The sequence below is a fragment of the Grammomys surdaster genome, unplaced genomic scaffold (assembly GCF_004785775.1).
Source record: "Grammomys surdaster isolate TR1022 unplaced genomic scaffold, NIH_TR_1.0 99, whole genome shotgun sequence".
Taxonomy (NCBI): Eukaryota; Metazoa; Chordata; class Mammalia; order Rodentia; family Muridae; genus Grammomys; species Grammomys surdaster.
In genome coordinates this window covers 13,580,762-13,593,781 of record NW_021604578.1, presented here as the reverse complement: position 1 = coordinate 13,593,781, position 13,020 = coordinate 13,580,762, and the positions used below count along the sequence as shown (strand labels likewise).

General features: G+C 41.6%; 1 protein-coding gene and 1 pseudogene across 1 annotated transcript in view; both read right to left on the bottom strand.

The window, feature by feature from the left end:
• Rnf180 (ring finger protein 180) overlaps nucleotides 1–13,020 on the bottom strand; it is a 161,953-nt gene that overhangs the window by 83,147 nt on the left and 65,786 nt on the right. The window lies entirely within an intron of this gene.
• LOC114636311 lies at nucleotides 5,983–6,107 on the bottom strand (annotated as a pseudogene).

Sequence of the window (13,020 nt, the reverse complement as noted above, 5' to 3'; positions counted from 1 at the left end):
AGAGAGAGAGAGAGAGAGAGAGAGAGAGAGAGAGAGAGAGAGAGAGACTCTCTCAAAATGTTTAAAGTAAATATTCAATTTTGTGTTGGTCCGCATTCATGGGTATACTCAGCTGTATGAAGACAACAGACCCCAAGATAGACACACCCAAGGAAGCTTTTGTTACACTGGTTATGTTTATTGGGTCTATAAAAATAGGATATAATTTGTACAATGTTCTTACATATGTCATACTATACAAAGCTGGTACCATTTTGTAGAAAGCAGAGTCTAAAATGCTGCTGGTGTGTTGGTATACTGATGGTTAACGTGGAGAGATATAGTATCTCTTTTTTATTTGAATCCATCTCCCTGCACAAGGAGAGGGGATTGAGAAGAAATAACGTACCAAGGAAACATACTCAAATCTGCTTGGCTCCTGGGTGTAGGCCATAGCAGACACCTGCATATGAGTGAACAGCACTCAAGCATTTCCTACCTACGAAGGCATTTTGTTCTGGTTGGCAAACACTTAGGAGCCAAGCAACACTCTCACTATGCTCCCCATTTAGAGTACATATTTGTTTTCCTTGAAGAAAGAGTGTACAAAATAAGCATTTTCAAATGAAGATGTCTGTTTTTAAAGATAGCAGTTATCTATTTGTATCCATGCAGGTAGACTATAAAACATTCATCAGCACTAGCATATCTTTAGGAGAAAGGTAAGAGATCTATGCCAGAGAGCACGATGTGTCATAAGAGCTCTGGTTTTAAAACTTTCCACCTGCCAAATGAAGTCAAATTAATAATTCAGTTAGCTATAAAATACCACAATCAATAAAACAGCTTTTAACTCAATTGGGGCACAATGCTTTAAGACAATTGCCTGACAGACCACTCCATTCTTGATTTGGCAAGCATGCACACACACACACACACATACACACACACACACACACACAGAGAGAGAGAGAGAGAGAGAGAGAGAGAGAGAGAGAGAGAGAGAGAGAGAGAGAGAGAGACTGAAATACAGTCAATGTTTCAAAAAAAAAAAAGGTAGAGAGAAATATAGCATGCAACAAAAGCAACTGCTACCAGTAACAAAGTCAGCTGTCTACTAATCAGAAACAGCAGGAAACAAAGTAGCCAAAACCAGCACATAGCCAATGAACCACCTGCAAGATACATTAACATGAACACTACAACATATAGGCAGACTGGGATAAGGACAGGCCATTTCCAGCAAGTTCTCAGGTGTCCATGAACTCTACTCTGGATAGCAGGCTACAAAGTAGACTAGTGATGAAATTCCTACAACTCTATGCTATGGGACAACTGGACTACATAGGACAAAATGACCCTAAAATATGTCTCCCTCCATTATGTTTGACTGGTAGAAAAATCAACAGTATGATCTCACGAAACAAAAACAAACAAACAACCCCACAACACTCATAAAAACTGCCACCACTGTAAAATCAATCTAAAAAATTTTAAATGTCAGCTTATTGAGAATGAGAAAAAGAAATAATCAGAATTATTTGGGTTCCTTGCTGATGGTTTCACAGTCACAACAACAACAAAAACAAAAGTAAATAAGTGGAATTAATCAGAGAAAACAATCTGCATAACAGAGGAAACAAGCAACAGACAAGCTGACAAGCTGTGCGATAGGAAAAAATATCTGCAAACCACACATCTGGCTACAGGCTAATCTACAAATTATGTAAGGCCCTCCTACAGCTCAATAGTTAACAACAGAAACCTAATCACACCAAGGGCAGAAAACAATGTTTCTACAAAAACAGACATACAATAGCAAGTGCTAACTATTGAGAAAACTCAAATGAAAGCCAGAGGAAGATTTTACCCCATTCCTGTTTGGGTGGTGATTATAAAGGAAGAACAGCAAATGCTGGTCAGCAGGTGGAGACAAATGAGCTTTACACACTTCTGTGTGATGGGGAGAGTGGGACAGACACTACAGGTCCTCAAAAAGGTTTATAGAATGAAACTATCACTTGGTCTGGCAACCCCATTTCTGGGCATTTATAACCAAAAGAGTTGAACACAGGGTCTGAAAGACATCTCAAAGTTCATTGAGGTATTGTTTATTTTTGCCATATTGCACAGACAATAAATAGCCAGGTCCATTAACATACAACCAAAGGACAAATCTTGAGGACCTTCTACTAAGTAAAGAGGCAAATAGTACAATCCCACCTGCACTTGGGCAAATTCCTTGAATCAAAGCAAGGGATGACGGTTGCCACCAGACTGTGGGAGAGAACAATAGCCATTATGAATGTGTTTTATTGCCATGATGTTCCTTTAAGCATGATGAGTCAATGCTGAGGTATTTACTATACAACATTGTACTACTTCCAGTCAGGAAAAATGATTACAGACTTCAGAATCTGTTATTAAAGTGGACTTCAAGTTGTGCTCTTAGCAAATGAGCATAACAAAATTGTGTAAACATCAAAGGAAAGTTGTTTCCAAAGGACTCTGTCCCTTACCATGGCTATGCCCATTTGTGAACAATCTAGGGTGGCAGCCAAAGGCCCTGCTTCTGAGGAAATGGTGACATCATTTGAAAAGATAGCAAGAGCAAGTTTCAATTTATGTGCAGCATGTTTTTCTAGAACAAACCAGATTATCAGTTAATAATGTCAAACTCTGTGAATTACAACAGTCTGAGGCCCAGTCAGGTTCTTCTGGGAGTCTTGTCGGTACATGCACACCACAGACACCAGTGCCTACCTCTTGATACATTTGACTAGTGCACGTTTTGGTAATTCAGGTTTGAAATAAATGTCATTAGTGGGCACTGATCTAACCACTGATCTCGGTTGGTTCCACTAAGGTCTCTTTCTACAGATACTGTTATTTAGAGATCTCCACAGACTGCCTCGGTGTTCTATTTTCTGATTTTCTAATCCACAGAAAACTTGTCTGGGTATCTATATTGTGCCACGAATAGTAATCACTCTAAAATGCAGCCAGCCTAAACTACATGGAATCCTGTGTTATAAAGACAAGTAACAACAAAAATCTGAGAATGGCAAGGCCAGAAAGACTCTTATTTTAGCCAGTCTTAGACATATGGAATGTATCAATATCTTTAGGCCCTAGGGTCAGAGCAACACCAATTTCCGTGATGTAACACTAAGTAGTATATCTATGTAATACAGCCTGTCTATGTCATACAACTAAAGAAACTGTGCTTCTTTCTCTGCCATCTGGCCAGACTCCCTAATGTGCTCCTTAAGACTGTTGGATGTCTGTCCCCTAGTTTTTAGCAATGTTCTAGGGAAGTAGAGTCCTAGAGCCATTGCCCTGGTTCCTTTGCCAGGTCTTCAGTAATTTCTTGTCTCCAATCTGCACCGTTCAACCGTGACAACAGGGATTTTTGTTTCCAGGCACCCCATAATACTTGCTCCCTCTACAAAATGATTTTCTCCTTTTCTGCCTTTTATTTCCCACAGAGCACACTGCTGGCTTGATCTAATGCTAAACTTCCATGTTGAAGAGATTGTCCAGACAACTTCCAGTCCTTGTGGGTTGTGTGACAGCCAGGTACGACAGCTTCTTCTTTCAAGTGTGCTTCAACCCCAGTCTGTTAGGTTCCAGAGCATGAAGGATAAAGTTCTGTACTCACTTCTGATCCTACACATAATATCAAAGGATGTGCAGGTTTTGGGATAGTATGGGCACTGTACTTGGTTTGTAAGTGTGAGGACCTGAGTTTAGATCTCCAGAGTTCCCACAAATCTGAGCACAGCAGTGTTCCTTCTTTGACAAGATTAGAGTCCATATAAACCACAGAAACTAAAGTACCAACAACCAAAACATCCTGTCTCAAAAAAGGAATATAACAAGAACTGACATGAGGTTGACCTCTGACCTCTACATGTGCTATGTATACATGCCCCTCCCTCCAAAAGATAAAGTGATCTGCAAATGTTTAAAACCTACAATTAAGTTTGCTGTACATAACAAAGCTGTACTTCAAGATTTTCAATGGTCTCAATGTTCTTTTTAAAGCCAAGTGGCTTAATACCAGTGTGTGCATATGTGAGTGGGAAAGTACTTGAGAAAATGGTTCTTCTGTTAGCTGCATAAAGAAGCATGTGTATACAGAAACAAATGAATTCATGAATATTCTTTTGTCTAATTTTCTAACGATTTAAGTGTCCCATGCTAATACTTCTAAATGTTTCTAAACAACTTATATATAATAAATTTTACCTTTCTGAGATATATTTAATTTTTTCCAGGTTTTTAAAACTGTATTGGGTCTTGTGAATTTCACATCATGCACCCCAATCCCACTTCTCTCCCCCTCCCCTGGTACCCACCCTCCACCCTTGCTATCTGTCCCCCAACAGAGAAAAAAAATAAAAATCTCATTGTGGAAGCCTCTGGTTTGAGCCTCTGGCTTCTGCTATTCTATCAATACTGGATCCTCTCTGGGACTCCTCTCGGATATCCTGTTGTAGCCCTGTGCCATGGAGATCCTGCAGATTTGGATCTGTAGAACCAGTCTTTTCATGACCTCCAGCAGTTCACTGATGGGGTAAATGTTGGGGTGGGTCAATTCAAAACCAAGGATCTGGGTCTGAGAGGTATTTGATCTGGTCAGCCAACCAGCTCTCCTGCCTTCAGGGATGGCTCACCAGCAAACCCTGCAAACAGGGCCAGCTCTGCCCTGTTGCCCAGTGGAGGTACAGGGCCTGCCCTCCCAAGTGTTGCAGCTGGTGACAGATATGGCTATACTCTCAGTTCTCCCACTCTCAACAAGGGAAGGGAGAAGGGAATTTCTCCCTTGAGTGTGCCACCACTTAGAAGACAAGAGTCACGGGTGACTTTCCCACACTCATGCCCTTGTGCCCTGTTCACTGCAACCCCCCCCCCCCATCCAGGGCCAGCTCTACTGTACTGCCCAGGTGAAGTGCAGGGCCTGCTCCCCTGAGTGCTGTAGCATGCAGGGCCTGCTCTACCACTCTGATGACCTTGGAGCCACCTCTCCTGCCTGCCACAGGTGTAAGGGATGAGAGGGGCATGTCTCCCCCACCCGTATCACTGCATGGCATATGGAAAAGGCTCACCTAGGACTCCACCACCAGGGTCAGCTTTACTGTGTTTCCCAGTTGAGATGCAGAATCCACTCTCCCAAGTGCTGCAGCTAGCATGGGGCAGGACCAGCTTTCTGGTTCTCATGACTCTAGGGCCAGGTCTCCCGCCGTGCTGCAGATGGTGAGAGGTGAGAGGGAGGAGAGTATCTCTCTCATCCACACTACTGCACAGGAGAAGAGTGGTGAGGACAGCTCTCCCCCCTTAGTATCCTCAGGACAGCTCACCTACAACTCCCGAAATGTGCCGGTTGATCTCCCTACTGCAGCTGGTAGTGATGGGGTCAGGTCTCCTGTTCTCATGAGCTCATGGCCAGCTCTCCCACAATGCCCAGGTGAGGGGTAAGGCCAGTTACTGCCCTCAGAAAGCAACATGTCTCTGGGTTGCAGCCTAGACTAGGGACATCAGCCTGGCCTTTTGGTGGTAACAGACTCCTGCTCCTGCAGGTCTAGGGACACAGAGGTGACCTCCAGTAGCAGCATAGACCAGAATCCCATCACAGTCCCAGGTGGCATCACCAGCTACTCACATCAGGGTGTTTCTCACTACCCTCAAGTTTCAACTTCTGCCTCTCTTCATTGTGCCCACATATTTCTGTTTCTCTTTTATTCTCTACCACTTACTTGCTCCTCTTAGCAGCACCGAGGGTCTATCAGTGTCTGGAGTCATCTCAGGATTGGTCTCAGGAGTGCTATGCCCTGCTTGTGCATCATGGTGCCAGGCAGGGGTGGGGGGGTCATCTTGAGCTTAGTCTGCCCCCCCCCACAATTCCTGCATGGCACCAGACTTGTGGTCATGTCAGGATAGCTCCCTGTTCAGGCTCTCTGGCACTGGACTAATGGCTGTCTCAGCCTGCTTTTTTCAGGGAATGTTAGGCTACTTATTTAAATATTCATAGGTCACTGAGGGTAGACATAGTCTCTCTCCTCTCTGCCACCTACTGGTGCACATGTGATACAGCACCCATACCTGCAAATGCCTCTAGGGGCAGGAGCAACTTTACTTTATACATCACTGCATATTTTTATTTAAGGGCCACAAACAACTAAACCCCTCAGTATTGCTGGCTTAACAATAAGCACCTCCTGTTGTTCAGTTAACAAAATATCACCTTTGTACCTAACATCATCTTAAAGTGTCTCAGGAACACATGAGAGCTCAACAGTTTTCTTCTCCATGGTCTTTTCTAATGAATGACAGAAAGGGGGCGTGGTCAGTGGGAAAGGAGAGAGGGAGGCACAGGGAGGAGTATAGGGAGGGGAAACTGTAATCAGATTATACTGTATGAGAAAAGAATCTATGTTTACTAAAATGGGAAAATAATATTCATTTTCGAAAAAGGTTTAAGAGTATACTTGGCTGGAAGTGGAAATTCACATCCGTAATTTCAGCCTTTGGGAAGCTGAGGCAGGGGATTAGAACTGTCTCAAAGGAACAAAAATACCAGTAAAGAAATCATGTTGACGACTTACCTAAGCTTAAATTTTGAATACATTTTTTTAAGTTATTTATTAGGAAGCTGAAAAGCACAACCCATGTATCCTTAAAGTGGGCTGGAAGCTCATCCTTCTCACGAGAATGCAGAAGTCAAAAGATATTATCAAAGACTGTAGACAGACATCACTGGGAGTAGCCCACAGGGCAAACAGTAAGGGGTTTAAGTGGCAGAAATCTGGAAAAAAGTAGGCAAAATGATGAGGTTCTAAGTTCAGATAGACAAGGACAGTGTGCACGGACAGAAGTAGTTCAACAGGCTAAGTATTCATTTCGAGTGTGTTTTGGTGCTCTAACACCCATGAACCACGTCTAGGGTTAACCGTGTGTGGCCTCACGGTTCCGTGTGAGTTATTTAGTACTCTACCTGCTGTGTGGGTTCTCTCCATGGGGAGTGCATTTGCTCTATAGTGACTAACAGGTGTCGCTGATCAGCATGGCTTGTGCAGCTTTGTGTCACATGCTCACAGTGAGTGTAGTGTGTGTCTTCAGGCTGCCCACTGGCCCATTTCCTAAGGGAAACTTGTGAGAACCTCCCGTTACTTTGTCTTGGATCCTTCTTCCTCAAACATTTTTAGGACCCCAATTACTCTGAATGGCTTTCCATTTAATTTGTGTTTTTAATGAAAAGCAGAGTGTGTAAAGCCAAATGTAATGTTTTAAAAGTTTGATAAAAAAAGAAAAAAAACCCAAATTTTCCTTCTACTTAGTGCTAGTTTTGAAATGAATGAGTTGACCGTATGGGACCACACTTGAGAGCAGTGGGAACATGAATGAGTGACTCTGTTTGAGAAGGTTCCTCTGTGCTCTAGCACGGATTCCTTCCACTTGACTTGTTCTCAATGCTGATTTCATTACTAAGAATTCATGACGCACAAGCAATTTTTAATAAAATCTTCAAACTCACGTTTTATTGTTTCCTATCAGATACTAAGTTGAATGACAGACCTTGCTGAGCTCAAGTGGATCATAGCTTATTGAACTATTCACACAAATCTTACAGAGGCTAGGTGGCAGAGAATCAGGTGAATTTTCCTAGGTAAGTTATTTGAAGTTTAATATTTAAAATGAGACAGTTCTTAAATGGAGGCCATAAAGTAGATAAACCAATATGGGAAGTAACTACATACTGGAAAATAATTGTATGTTTTAGGGACCTGAGAGAAATGTAGATCAAACTGAGCTTTTGGAGAAAGTTGAATGGGATGTGATGGCAGGTGACAGACACAACAGCAGACATCTTGGGCTGACATGTGAATGAACTTGTACAACATCCTCCATAGGTGAAGATCCACAGATTTAAAGCCTGACCTATAACAGACGTATTAGCTAAAATTCAAGGATTCAGTAAGATTTTAATTCTTTTTTTTATTTTTTATTGGATATTTTATTTACATTTCAGATGTAATTCCCTTTCCCCATTTCCCCCCACCCACCATACCCCCTCCTCCTGCTTCTATGAGGATATGCCTCCACTCACCCTCCTACCTCCCCACCCATGATTTCCCCCACACTGGGGCACCCAGCCTTCAATGGACTAAGGACTTCCTCACCCACCTATGCCTGACACTGTCATCCTCCCCTACATATACAGATGGCGCCATGGATCCCTCCCTAAGTGCTCCCAGGCTGGTGGTTTAGACCCTGGGAGCTCTGGTTGGTTGGTATTGTTGCTCTCCCCATGGGGCCGCAAACCCTTTCAGCTCCTTCAGTCTTCTTTCTCACTCCTCCATTGGGAACCCCATGATCAGCTCAATGGTTAGCTGTGAGCATCCGCCTCTATATATGTCAGGCTCTGGCAGACCTCTAAGGAGACAGCTATATCAGGCTCCTGTCAGCATGCACTTCCTGACATCCACATCAGCGTCTACCTTTGGTGACTGCATAAGGGATGGATATCCAGTGGAGCAGTCTCCAGAAGGCCCTTCAGTTTCTGTCCCACACTTTGTCTCTATATTTGCTCCCATGAGTATTTTGTTACTCCTTCTAAGAAGGGCCAAAGCACCCACACTTTGGTCTTTCTTGTTCATGAGCTTCATGTGGTCTGTGAGCTGTATCTTGTATATTGCGAGCTTTTGGGTTAATATCCAATTATCAGTGAGTGCATATACTATGTGTGTTCTTTTGTGATTGGGTTACCTCACTCAGGATGGTATTTTCTAGTTCCATCCATTTGCCTAAGAATTTCTTGAATTCACTGTTTTTAATAGCTGAGTAATATTCCATTGTGTAAATGTACCACATTTTCTGCATCCATTCCTCTGTTGAAGGACATCTGGGTTCTTTCCAGCTCCCGGCTACTATAAATAAGGCTGCTATGAACATAGTGGAGCATATGTCCTTGTTATATGTTGGAGCATCTTCTGGGTATATGCTCAGGAGTGGTATAGCTGGGTCCTCAGGTAATGCTATGTCCAATTTTCTGATGAACTGCCAGACTGATTCCCAGAGTGGTTGTACCAGTTTGCAATCCCACCAACCAAATAACCCTATTTAAAAAATGGGATACAGAGATAAACAAAGAATTCTCAACTAAGGAAACTCGAATGGCCAAGAAGCACCTAAAGAAATGTTCAACATCCTTAGTCATCAGGGAAATGCAAATCAATACAACCCTGAGATTCCACCTCACACCAGTCAGAATGGCCAAGATCAAAAATTCAGGTGATAGCAGATGCTGTGGAGGATGTGGAGAAAGAGGAACACTTCTCCATTGTTGGTGGGACTGCAGGCTGGTACAACCACTCTGGAAATCAGTCTGGTGGTTCCTCAGAAGATTTGAATTCTGCCCCTAAACACGAAAATGGTGCAGGTTGAAGGAAGAAGGAATCAAATATTTAATATTCAACTGTGTGACTGTGGTAATTAAATACATGTAGAATGGAAATTAGAATTACAAAAGACTGCCATTCTTCTAGCAAGTGGTGCTAAACATTTCACAGAACATCTAGGAAAAATATTATGGATTTCCCCAGCTGTGCTGCCTATCTTAGAACTCTCTGGAGTTGTGTGTGGTTCAGCAGAATAGATATCATCTCAAAATTATAGGTGAATCTGTCCTGAGGGTGACTATCTTTAGTTCTGTATGTATTTTCTGTTAAGTGGGAAATGTACCATGTTATATAGGAAAAAGTGCTTTGTTATATAGAAATGCATAATCAAATATTTAGAGGAAAAAATTAAGATGATTCTAAAGCATTGTAAAATCTTGATGTTTGCTTCTCAATTTTGTTCATGGTTGTAATGTAACTTTATAGCCTGCCGTGTGTGTGTGTGTGTGTGTGTTACTTAAAACTATATCACAATATTTTCAATGTGTGTGAGTGTATCTCTGTCAGTCTGTATGTGTATGCATGTTTGTCTGTCTGTGAGTGTATGATATGTGTTCATGAGCTGTGGGCAATGAGGTAGGTATGCACAAGCAGGCATATGCACGTGAACGTCAAAGGTCAATATTGGGTGCCCTTCTCAATTACTCTCCACCTTATTTTTGAGACAGGTCTCTTCCTGAACCTAGAGTTCATGGATTTGCTCTCCTGGGTAGCCAAGTGAGCTTCAGGAGCCCGTCTGCCTCCTCTCCTCTCTCTTCTCTGGCTTTCATGTAGTGCTGGGCATCTGAGCTCCAGTCCTCATGCTTCTGTGACAAGCAAAGCTAAGTCATCTCCTTAGTCATTCAAGCAATATTTTTGACAAAAATTATTAATACTTTAAGTATTCTGAGAAAAGGCAGCTGTTATTTAGAAAAGAGCCATATAAGACTATGAAAAAGAAGAGTCAGAGAGATAGCTTAGTGGGTAAAGAAACTTGTCACTAAACCTGGAAACCAGAGTTCAATCCTTGTGTCCTGCATGGTGGAAGGAGAGGACCAACCCACATGTTTGCACTGTGCTACCCTGTGCACAATAAATAAATAGAGAAAGAATACTTTCACACTGTTGTAACCGACAGTACTAGAAATTCTTAGGCTGTAATTAAAAGATATATTCTCTATAAACTAAATGAGACGTTGTAAGGAACAGACGTGTCAGGAATCTCATTTATTTCTCATTTTCTGTGGGTAGAGCACTGAACAGAAGAAATCAAGGTTCCTCTGGCTTGGGTTCTTTGCATGAGCACTAGAAATTCCAAATTCTGTCTGTTTGGACTTCTTTTCTAATAATATACTATGTTAGTTCTCCCTAGTTGCAAGCTGTGCCCAATTTGCTTTCTGAAACAGTTCTGGGAATTTTTAATGCTGGGAAATTATTTGCGTCACTAAGTTTCAATTCCATGTGAAAGAGAATTTAGTATACTGAGGTTATTTTTCCTAGTTTTTTCCTCTTTTGAGGGTTATAATATATCAACCCTCCTTCCCTTTTCTCTCCACAAGTCATCCTTATAGCCTACCTTGTTCTCTTTCAAATCTGTAACTTTTTCATTGATTGCTGTTACCTGAATATATATATGTTCACATATAGAGAGAAACATATGCACACGCACACGCACACGCACACATATATGACCTGCTCAGTCAGCTTAATGTTACCTGTATGTACATGTTTTCAGGGCTGACCGTTTGGTATTAGATAAACAATTGGTGTGCTCTTCCTTGGGGAAGACTATTTCTCCTACTCTGAGCATCCCTTAGTTGCCTGTAGTTCTTTGTGTAGGGTTGAGGCTTCATGCTCTTTCCCTTCAACCACTTTGGCAGGTCTGTTGTTGTTTTTGTTTAGTTCATGTTTAGGCAGTCATGCTGGTATGACTTTATAAGTATAGCTTCCGACGCTCAATTCTCAAACGTTACAGGCTATTGTTATTGTCCTTGGTTGCTCCCAAAGGTGTAAAATAAGTTCCTTTTCCTGGAGACACAATTCACTTCAGACACAGGGCCCAGAAGAATCTGAGTTAGAACTACCTGAATACCTCCTGCCTGAGATCTAGCTTTCATGTTATCAGGAGGCCCCATGAAAATTTCCAAGGAGGGAAGCAACCAAGAGTCTTACCTAGCTATGACACCTATGAACCACAGCAACAAACGAGATGATACATTAACTCTAAGTATACAGCAGTGGCTCACATACCTTGGTGGTAGCCAATTATCTCTCTAATAGGACTTAAGACCTGTTCAACAAGAGAGAAATCCTGCCTGGTACTGGGAACCTAACCAACTATCCAAGGCTAGTGACATCATCTTTGAGAAGAAGCTACAACCACTTTATTACAGCAGAATGATCCCTACTTGCACCCTAAGTATTTGGCTTTACATCCACAGTTAAGTGTTGTAATGACCTCACATTGAGGAAACCTAACTCTGAAACTGAGGAAATAAATTACAGAAAACTACAATATAAGTTGTGGCATTAAGTCCCAATGGATACATCTGCAAAATGCCTAAGGATCAAGGAGTATTTTTCAAGAGGGAGTGCAAAGATTGTAAGGGCCAGAGGACCAGGAAGTGACTTTTTCCTACTTTAACAGTCTGTGACTGTAATATTCACAATGGCTGCTGCACTCTCATTATCTTTAAATGGAGGCCAAATTGCCAACCAATACTGATATCCTGACCTGGGACCTTCTGAACCAGCTGATGGTGGTAATGTGAGTAGAACCAAAAGAAGGAATGACCAGTATATGCTAGTCTAAACCAACCGGATGGCGAACAAATAAACTGTGTTGTATCAGGCACATAAGTGTTGGAAAAATACTCAGTAATGAACAACCAATGTAAGTAGTCCTAAACGACAGGGTGCAGGTTAAAAACAAAGTAACAGTTTATGAACTTTAGTAAGACAAGAACAGAAACCAAACAAAATTTGGTAAACTTCTTTCTGTTTTCACTCAATAATTCCCTAACGTATTGCTAATCAGAAATAGAAATGAAGTGATAAATGTAAGAACTGTCATATCATCCAATAACTTACTAAAAAATTCTTTTCCTGAACGTCTTCCATTTCAAAACTGTGGATTTTTTTTTTTACTTGTCAGATGGCTCATGCTTTAAGACTCTCACAATTCTGAAAACTTCTGAAAGCTAGATTAACACAAAGTATATACTACACAAATGAATTCATCAAACTGTCACCATTCAGTATGTTGTCTTCACAAGCAGTTGGGAAATAGTTCCTACACTGTACCCACTCATGTAACATCTCTCTTTCGGCTGTCAAAATCCTAAGCACTATGTTAGACATCCAAGGAGGACTGAAAGATACTGAGTTTGAGAATTTCTCCCTTACTTAACAGAAATAAATAATAGAGGGAACAGGACATATTTGAGAGTCATATCCAAGAACACAATAATTTACTGTTATCTACACAGGAGATGGAAGATGTCATAAAAGGATGCATGCATATATATGTGTGTGTGTATATATATACACACACACACACATATATATATATGGGACACCAATCAAGCCACAAAACCTTCAA